The sequence below is a fragment of the Gigantopelta aegis genome, chromosome 13, assembly GCF_016097555.1.
Source record: "Gigantopelta aegis isolate Gae_Host chromosome 13, Gae_host_genome, whole genome shotgun sequence".
In the NCBI taxonomy this organism is placed as follows: domain Eukaryota; kingdom Metazoa; phylum Mollusca; class Gastropoda; order Neomphalida; family Peltospiridae; genus Gigantopelta; species Gigantopelta aegis.
Window position 1 is genome coordinate 5,116,989 of NC_054711.1, and position 8,641 is coordinate 5,125,629.

Here is an 8,641-nt window from a genome sequence, read left to right on the forward strand (position 1 = left end):
ATTCTACATTCAATTCGGGAAAATAATCAGCTGCCTCTACAAAACAAAAAGAAGTAAAAAAGGATACCGTACGCCTATGTGTGGCTTTACATATTTATAATCAGTATCAATTGGCAACGAGGTGATAACAGTGCGGTTGTGGCAAACTGTATCTGTGAAGCCATAGTAGGGCCAAATAAACTATGTCATTAGATGGAGGACTAATACAACGTGTGATTGGGGATAGGAAGTATAATCAAGTATTCCATAATTTTTATATAAAGATACTTTGTTTCAAAATAAGATGTCAGTCATAATATTTAAGTTACAAAAACATTTATCCGAAGTGGGATTCGAACGCACGCCCACATTCGTGGTTTTTGTAAACATCGAGAGGGGACATTGTGGTAATCGGGTGTATAGTGAGATAGTATATAATATATGGTGGCCTCCTGACAACTGATGTGTGTGTTGTGTGGAGAGTAAGTATAATTAGATATTAATATATATAGATATATATGAAATATATTATATCTGTGGAATGGGTGAGTGTTATGTCTGTGTGTGGCATGTGGTGTGTGTGGAAGGGCGGTGTGTGATGTGTGTGTGCGTGGTGGATGTTGAGAGAAATGGTGTATGTGTGGGTGTGTGTGTTAGAGAAGTATCGTTGGGTTCGAAGCTGCGAGGAGGAAGAAGGAATCGAGAAGCAAAGGACAAACAGTTTTAGATTTAACGAACGCAAGAACTCAACAACAATGTTTTTACGGTTTTAATATGCGGCAGATATGTTAAAGAACCACACAAACGAGAAGAATGTAATTAGAGAAGAAAAGAAGAAAGCAGCGCTGTCGCCAGAGCATACAGGAGACTCTATTTCGGATGCAGGAAGGGATATTTGTATTGATGCGTGATGAGACAGGGGCGAGGATAGGCACAAACATGGCCTGTGGTATGGAGAACGCAAGTTATGGGATAAGATTGGTCGGTGCGTTGTGCAAGTGGGTTTACAACCTAGCCACATGAGGCTGCATGCGGTGCACGGGAACTCATGGGTTGGAGCCCTGGGGTAGCTGGATTAGAAATCCCAATGCCTCGGACATTGTTGAGGGAAGTCCGGAAACCGCGAGAGAGAGTACTAGCAGCCAGGTAGGAGATGACCCGACGATTGGGGGCCTGAACCACGAGCGCCAACGGAGAGTGGGGAGGAGAAAAGAGAGGCGAGCGGGAGGGGGGAGCCAGGGGGTCAGGGGGAGAGGAGAAGGGGAGAGAGTCGAGGATTACACACGTCAATACTTGAACAGAAGAAGAGAGGAAGGAGTGAGAAGTAGAGAGAGGTGAAGACCGCAGAGGAGAGAGAGAGAGAAGAGAAGAGAGAGAGAGTACGGGGGAGGGGAGCTGGAATGAATGAGAGTAGAGAGGCGGAAGCGAGGGAGAAAGGAAGAGATGGAGAGAAGAGAGGAGTTGTAGAGAGATGAGAGAGTTGAGACACGGAGAGGAGGAGCGATGAGGGAGGGAGAGAGGAGAGAGGAGAGATGGGAGTAGGAAGAGAGAGAGAGGAGAGAAGAGGAGTAGAAGAAGGAGAGAATGCAGGAGAGAAGAGAGGAGGGAGATGTAGAGAGAAGAGGGGAGAGGATGCGGAGGAGAGATTAGGAGGGGAGGAGCGGAGAGGAGGAGAGTGAGCGAGAGAGATTAGGAAGGAGGAGAAGGGAGATTAGAGGAGAAGAGAATGAGGAGAGAAGAGAGGGGGGGGGGAAGAAAGGCAAGAGGAGGAGAGGAGAGGGAGAAGGGGAGCATGATGAGTGAGAAGTTGGAGAGGAGGGGCGGACGAGGGAGGGAGGCGAGAGGAAGAGTTAATGGGGAGACGTCAGATGGATTGGCCCCTGGAGGAGAAAGAGAGGGGAGACCTTAGTGAGGGAGAGAGAGGAGAGAGATTGGTTGAGGAGTGGGATCGAAGAGGGAGGGGAGGAGAAGAGGGATAGAGAGAGAGAGGAGGGGGGAGAGAGGGACCGAGCCAGAGAGGAGGGAAGTGAGAGAAGAGGAAATGGAGGGAGGAGAGAGGAGAGGGGGAGACGAGAGATGGGGGAGAGAGAATGAGGAGGAAGAGAGGGGGAGGGGGTGAGTGGGGTGGGGGGGGGGGGGGGGGGGTGGGAGAGAGAGAGGTCGAGAGAGGGCAGGAGAGAGGAGTTCCATGGGGGGAGAGAGAGCGAGGATCAAGACAGGAGAGAGGGGGATCGGATGAAGAGAGGGAACGATAAGAGCTGAGAAGAGGATGAGGGAGAGTTGGAGTAACCCGAGAGGGAGCCATGGGGCGAGCCTCTTTTGGACTAGAGAGAGGGAATAGATGAGTACGAGTACCGAGGGAGTACGCGAGCAAGGATGAAGGGAGATGAGCGGAGGAGGGATTCCGAAGAAGAGAGAATTGAGAGGGAGAGGAGGACCAGAGAGAGAAGGAGACAGAGGAAGAGATGTGGAGACACGAGGAGAGAGAGGGAGAGTTGGAGGAGCAAAGATGAGCGAGAACGGAAGGAGGGAGTGAGGGAGAGCGAGGAGACAAGAAGATGAAGGGGAGCGGGAGAGAGAGGAGAGAAGACTGAGAGGAGATGAGAGAGTATGTGATGAGAAGCGGTGACAGATAGCATCTTGCAGAGATTGGGAGGGGGAGGGGAGAGGAGAGAGGGGGGGGGGGGAGGGGGGGGGGGGTGAGGGAGGAGCGAGCGCAGCGCGGAGAAGGAGGTAAGAAGAGGAGGAGCGGGGTGAGAGGATTAGGAAGAGATGGAGAGAGAGATGATTTTTGGGAAGAGGGAGGGTGAGGCCGAGAGAGAGAGAAGAGGAGGGGAGGAAGAGAGAGGGAAGAGGAGAAGCTGGAGAGGAGGGGGATAAGCTTGGATTGAGCTAGAGGGAGGGGGGAGAGGGGAAGAGGAGTGGAGAAGGAGAGTGAGAGGAGAGGTAGGAGGGGGAGGAGAGGAGGAGGGGGGAAGACGGGGCGAGAGTAAGTGGAGGGGAGAGGGATAGAGAGAGATGAGAGCAGGAGGAAGAGAAAGATGGGGGAGAGGACTCAGTGGGGGGAGGGGGAGAGAGAAGAAGGACGGAGAGGGGAGATGGCGGAGAGAAGGGGGGGGAGAGGAGGATGCGAGAGAGAGGGGGGAGAAGAGGAGGGGATAGAGAAGGGGGAGGGCTAGTTTGGGACACAGGTGAGACGGGGGAGGGGGGACGAGGGAGAGGAGATCGAGGACGCGGGGAGAGATGGGACGGGGATGGGGAGAGAGACGGATCGGCGAGAGAGGAGATGCGGAAAGTGAGGGAGAGCAGGAGAGAGGGAGAGGGAGGGGGGGTAGGAGGAGAGGCATAGAGGGGAGGAGAGCCGAGATCCGAGAGGAAGAAGCAGTGAGGGAGGGAGAGGGGGAGGAGTGGGGGAGGGGAGAATGAGAGACCGGGGGAGAAGGAGGAGACAAGAAGAGAGAAGAGAGAGGAAGGGGGGAGGAGAGGAGAGGATGGAGGGGAGATAGGAGAGAGAGAGAGGAGGGAGGAAGTTGTAGAGGGAGAAGTGGAGGGAGGGAAGGGGGTGGTCTGTTATTCAGGAGAAGGACGGACCGAATTTAGGGAGATGGGGGTGTATGGAGAGAACTTTGAGAATCAGGAGGAGGGAGGGTGGAGAATGCAGGGAGAAGAGGAGGGAGGAAGGGGAAGGAGGAAGAAGAGAAGAGAGGGATGGAGAAGGAGGAAAGGGTGAGTGAGAGAGGGGAGACAAGCAGAAGAGACGAGGGTGGTTCTGAGAGAGGAAGAGCAGGACCGGGGAGTAACTTTCCGAGGAGAGGGGAGAAGGAGAGGCGAGGGGAGGGGGAGACGGAGAGGAGAGAGGAAGGTTTAACAGGAGGAGAGGGACCAGAGGAAGGAGAGGAGCGGAGGGGGGGGAAGAAGGAAGAGAGGAGGAGAGGGGAAGGGGAGAGAGGAAGCGGAGCCGGAGGGGGAGGGAGGAGGAGGGGGGGGGGAGAGAGGGGAGTGTAGAGAAGGAGAGACGATGTGATGGTGGAGAAGGAGGAGAGATGGGGACTTAAAGGAGGGAAGAGAGAAGAGGGAGAAGGGAGGAGAGTAGGGGAGGGAAGCAGAGACGAGGGCGACAGGAGGGGAGAGAGAGAGCGCGGAGGAAAGAGAGAGAGGAGAGAGGTGGGAGAGGGACAGTTGGAAGGAGGTGCGGCTTGGGGGCGATGAGAGAGAGGGAGAGAGGGGGGGAGTGGGGAGTCCCCAAGGGGTGGGGGGAGGGAGCAGGGGGGGGGGTGGGGGGGAGAGTGGGGGGGGGCGGTGGGAGCGAGAGCGGCAAGGGGGGAGAGGAGGAGAGGAGAGGGATGGTAAAGGGGACGAGGGGGGGGGGGGACTTTCGGACTGAGGAGGGGAGCGGAAGGAAAAAATAGGGGGGGAGGGAGTGCGGGGGAGGGGGAGGGGGGAGGGGGGGGAGGGAACACCCATGAGGAGTGAGCGAGGGGGGGGACTTAGATGGGGAGAAGTGGGAGAAACAGCGGAGGGGAGGGAGCCGACAAGGGAGGAGAGGGGACGAGAGGTGTAGATGCTTTTCTACAAGGGGAGGGGAGGAGAGGGGGGGGGATGGAGGGAGGGAGAAGGGGGAGAGGAGGAGAGGAGAGGAGAGAGAGGGGAGGGGAGGGAGGGAGGGAGGAGAGAAGGAGGGAGAGGGGAGAGGAAGGCGGAGGGAGGAGAAGAAGGAGAGGGAGATGAGGGGGGGAGGAAGGAGGAGCGTGACAAGAAGTAGGGAGGGGAGAAGGGAGAGGGAGGAGGACGGGGGAGGTCTCGATCTCTGAGCGGAGGGGATGGGGAGGGCGAGAGGGAGGGGGAGGGATCTGTAGAGGGGAGGAGGGGAGACAGCAGTGGGTGAGAGAGGAGCAGGGGAATGGGGGGAGAGGGGGAGACGTGGGGGGAGAGGAGACGTGGAAGGAGGGAAGAAGGAGAGGGGAGGGGAGGGGGGGGGGGAGGAAAAAGGGGAGAAGGGGGAAGGGGGGGAGTGGAAAGGGGGAAAGGAGGGGGGGGGTGGAAAGGGGAAAGAAAAATGAGAAGGGGAAAAAGGGGAGGGGGGGAAAAGGGAAGAAAAAGATAGAAAAAAGAGGGAGGAAAAAAGGGGAAGAGGGGGGAGCGAGAGAAAGGAGAGTAGGAAAAAAGGGGAGGAAAAAGCAGGGAGGAAGGGGGAAGGAAAAGAAAGAAGAGAGAAGGAGAATGGGGGGAAAAAAAAAGGGAGGGAGAGGGAAGGAGAAAAAAGGAAAGGGAAGGGGGGGGGGGGGGGGCAGGGAAGGGGGGGGAAAGGGGTAGAAAAGGTGGAGGGAGAAAGGAACAAAAAAGAGAAAGGAGGGGGGAAAAGAAGGGAAAGAAAAGGAGAGTCGAAGTGGGAAAGAACAAAAGGAAAGAAGGGGGAGTGAGGAAGAGAAAGGGAGAGACGGGGGAGGGAAAGAAAGGGAAAAAGAAAGGAGAGGGGGGGGAGGGGGAGGAAAAGAAAAAAGAGAAGGGGGGGGGGAAGAAAAGGAGGGTGGGGTAAGGAGAAGGGCGGAAAGGGGAAAGAAGATGGAGGGGAAAAGGTAGGGGGGAAAGGAAGGGGGGGGGAAAAAAAAGAAAAAGGGGGGGGAAGGGGGGAGGGGAAAGGGGACAAAGAAAGGGAGGAAAGGGGATAAAAGGGGAAAAAAGGAGGAGAAGAGGGGGAAGGGGGAGGGAGCGGAAGCAGAAAGGGAAAAGAAGGCAAGGAGAGGAGGAAAAAAGGGGGAAGGGGAACAAAGGGGAAGGGTAGAAAAAGGGGGGGGGGAAGGACAGAAAAAGAAGGAAGCATGGAAGGGGGGGGGACAGGAAGGAGGGAAGGGGGAAGGGAAAGGAGAAAAAAAAAGGAAAGAGAGAAGAGGGAAAGACAGGGGGGGGGAAAGGAAGAGGGGGAGGAGGGGGACTGAAAAGAAGTGAAATGGGGAAAAAAAAAAGAAGGACGAGGGGAGAACGGAAAAAAGAGAAAGGGGGGAGGGAAGTAAAAAAAGCTTATGAAGGGAAAAATGACAAGAAACAAAAGGAGGGGAAGGAAAATAAGGGAAGCAAAAACGGAGAGGGGGAAACAAGGGAAAAGGGGAGACGGGGGGGAGAACAAGGAGGAAGAAGGGGGGGAGTCGGAAAATTAAAGAGGGGGAAGGGGAAGCGGAGGGAGTAGGAAAAGGGAAGGGGAGAAAGAAGGACAACCAAAAAGGGGGAAGAGGTATAAAGAGAGGAAGATTATGGGAAGTAGAAGATCGCGGCGGGGAGGGGAAAGGGAGGGGGGGAGAGAGGGAAGAAGAAGAAGAGGGAAAAAGGGAAAAGGGGGAGGAAAGACGGAAGAGAAAAAAAAAAAGAAGGAAAATAAAAAAAACTAGAGGGGACGGAACTCATTGGAGACACGGGACAGAACACGAGAGGACGGGAGGGTCCAGAGAGCGGAAAGGTAGCTAACGAAGGGGGAGGAGAAAGTAAAATGTGAGGATGGGTAGGGATAATGAAGTAATAAGAAGACAATGAGGAAGAGGGGGGGGGAGGAAGATAAGGGGAGGAGTAGAAAAAAGGGTCAAAGGATAGGAGGAGGAGAAGAGCGGAAAACGGAGGAATGGGGGGAAAGGAGGGGAAAAAGGGGTAGAAGGGGTGGGTAAACAAAGGGGGGACAGGCGAAAACAAAACCCCAGAAAAGAAAACTGGATAGATACTACATAAAAAAAAGGGAGGAGGGAAAAGAGAGAAGGAAGGGAAATGAGGTAGGGAGGGGTGGGGAGGGGGAATTAGAGGAGGGGGAAATAAAAAGTGATGAGAAGGACTAAAATGGGGGGAAGAAGGGGAGGAGGGGAGGAAAAAGGGGGGCAGATTAAGAGGGGTAGAGGGACAGGAGGCAACAAGGGAAAAGGAAAAGAGAAAGAGGAGGGAAAAAGGGAAGGGGGAATAGAGGGAAGAGGAGAAAAAGAGGAAGGAAAGTAAGGTGGGGGGGGTTAATTCTTTAAAAGAAGGATTATGCAAGATTAGGCAGCACGGGGAGGGTAGGGGGAGAAATTGACGCGGGAGGGGGGGGAAATGTACAAGAAGATTTAGTAAGGGAGGAGGAGGGAAGGGGGGATGAAAAAGAAGAGAGGGCCGGTAGGAAGGGAAAGGAAGAAAAAGGGAGGGAGGAAAAAAGGGGGGAAGGAAAGAGCAAGGGGAAGAGGGGAGGGGGGGAGGTGAAAGGAGCGAAACATGGAAAGAAAATACAGGGAGAAGAGAAAGGAAAAAAAAGATGGAGGGGGGAAGAAAGGGGGGGGGGAAAAGAGAAAAAAGGTGAGAAGAACGGGAGAAGAAGTGGGGGGAGTGAAAAGAAAAAGGGGAGGGGAAAAAGGGAAGGTAGGGGGGGGAAGAAAAGGAAAGGGGAAAGAAGAGGGTAAAAGGGAATGGGAGAAAGGGGAAGAAAAAGGAAAGAAAAGGGGGGAGAAAGGGGGGGGAAAACCAAGAGGAAAAGGGAGGGCAGGAACACAAAGAAAGAAGGAGAAAGAAAAAAGGGGGTGGAGGTAGAGAGAGGAAGGGGAGAACGAAAAAGGGGAGGGAAGGGAAAGGGGAAGGGCGAGGGGGGAAAAGAAGGGGGAAAAAAGAGGGGGAAAGGGGGAAAACGGGGGGAAGAAAAGGGGTAAGAAAAAAAAAAATAGAAGGAAAGGAGGGGAAAGGGGGGAATAGGGAGAAGGACACGGAGATGGGGAGGAATGAAAGAGGAAGAAAGAGGTAGAGGAAAGGGGGAGAGGATAGAGAAAAGAAAAGGACAGGGAAAAAAAAACAAAGAGAAGGATAGGAAAGGGGGACAAAAAAAAAGGGAGGTAATGAAGGGAAGAAAATGGGGAATGAGGAAGGGGAGGGAAGAAGGGTAGAGAAAGAAGCAAAAAGAGAGGAAGGGAAAAAAGAAGGAGGGGGATAGATGGGACAGGATAGGAAGAGGGGGGGGGGGGGGGGGGGGGGGGGGTGTAGGGGGGGAAGAAAGAGGAAGGGGGGAGGAGGGAAAAGGGGGAAGGAGAGGAAGGGGGAAAAAACCAATAGGGGGAGGGAAAAAAAAAAAAAAAAAGGAAGGGGGGGAGAGAAGAGAAAAAAAGTGGGGAGGAAGAAAGAGGGGACAAAAAGGAAAAGATGAGAGGGGGAAGAGGAAGAGGAGGGGAAGGGGGCAGTGGGAGGGGAAGAAAAAGAGAAAGAAAGGAAGGAGAAAAAAGAGGGGAAAGAAGGGGGAGAAGAAGGGGGGGTGGGGGAAGACAAGGAGAGTGAGGACAAGAAAGGACAGGAAAAGAGGGAAGAACGGATAAGAAGGAGAGAAGAAAGGGGGGGGAATGGAGAGAAGTGAATGGGAGAGAGAGGAAAAGAAGGGGAGGGGAGAGAGTGAGGGGAGGGCAGAAGAAGAGGTACAAAAGACGGGAAAGGAAAAAGAAGGGGGAAGAGGCGGTGAGGAGAAGGGGAAAAAAAAGGGAATGGGGGGAACGAGAAAAAAGGAAGGAAAACAGTGTGAGAAGAGAAGGAAAGGAAAGGGGGAAACGGCAGGAAAAGAAAAAGGTGGAGGGGGGGGAAGGGTGGAAAAAGGGAGGTGGGGAGGAATAGAAGGGGGGAGAAAATGAAAGGGGAGGGGAAAGGAAATAAAGGGGAGGAGGGGAGATGGAAAAAGGAA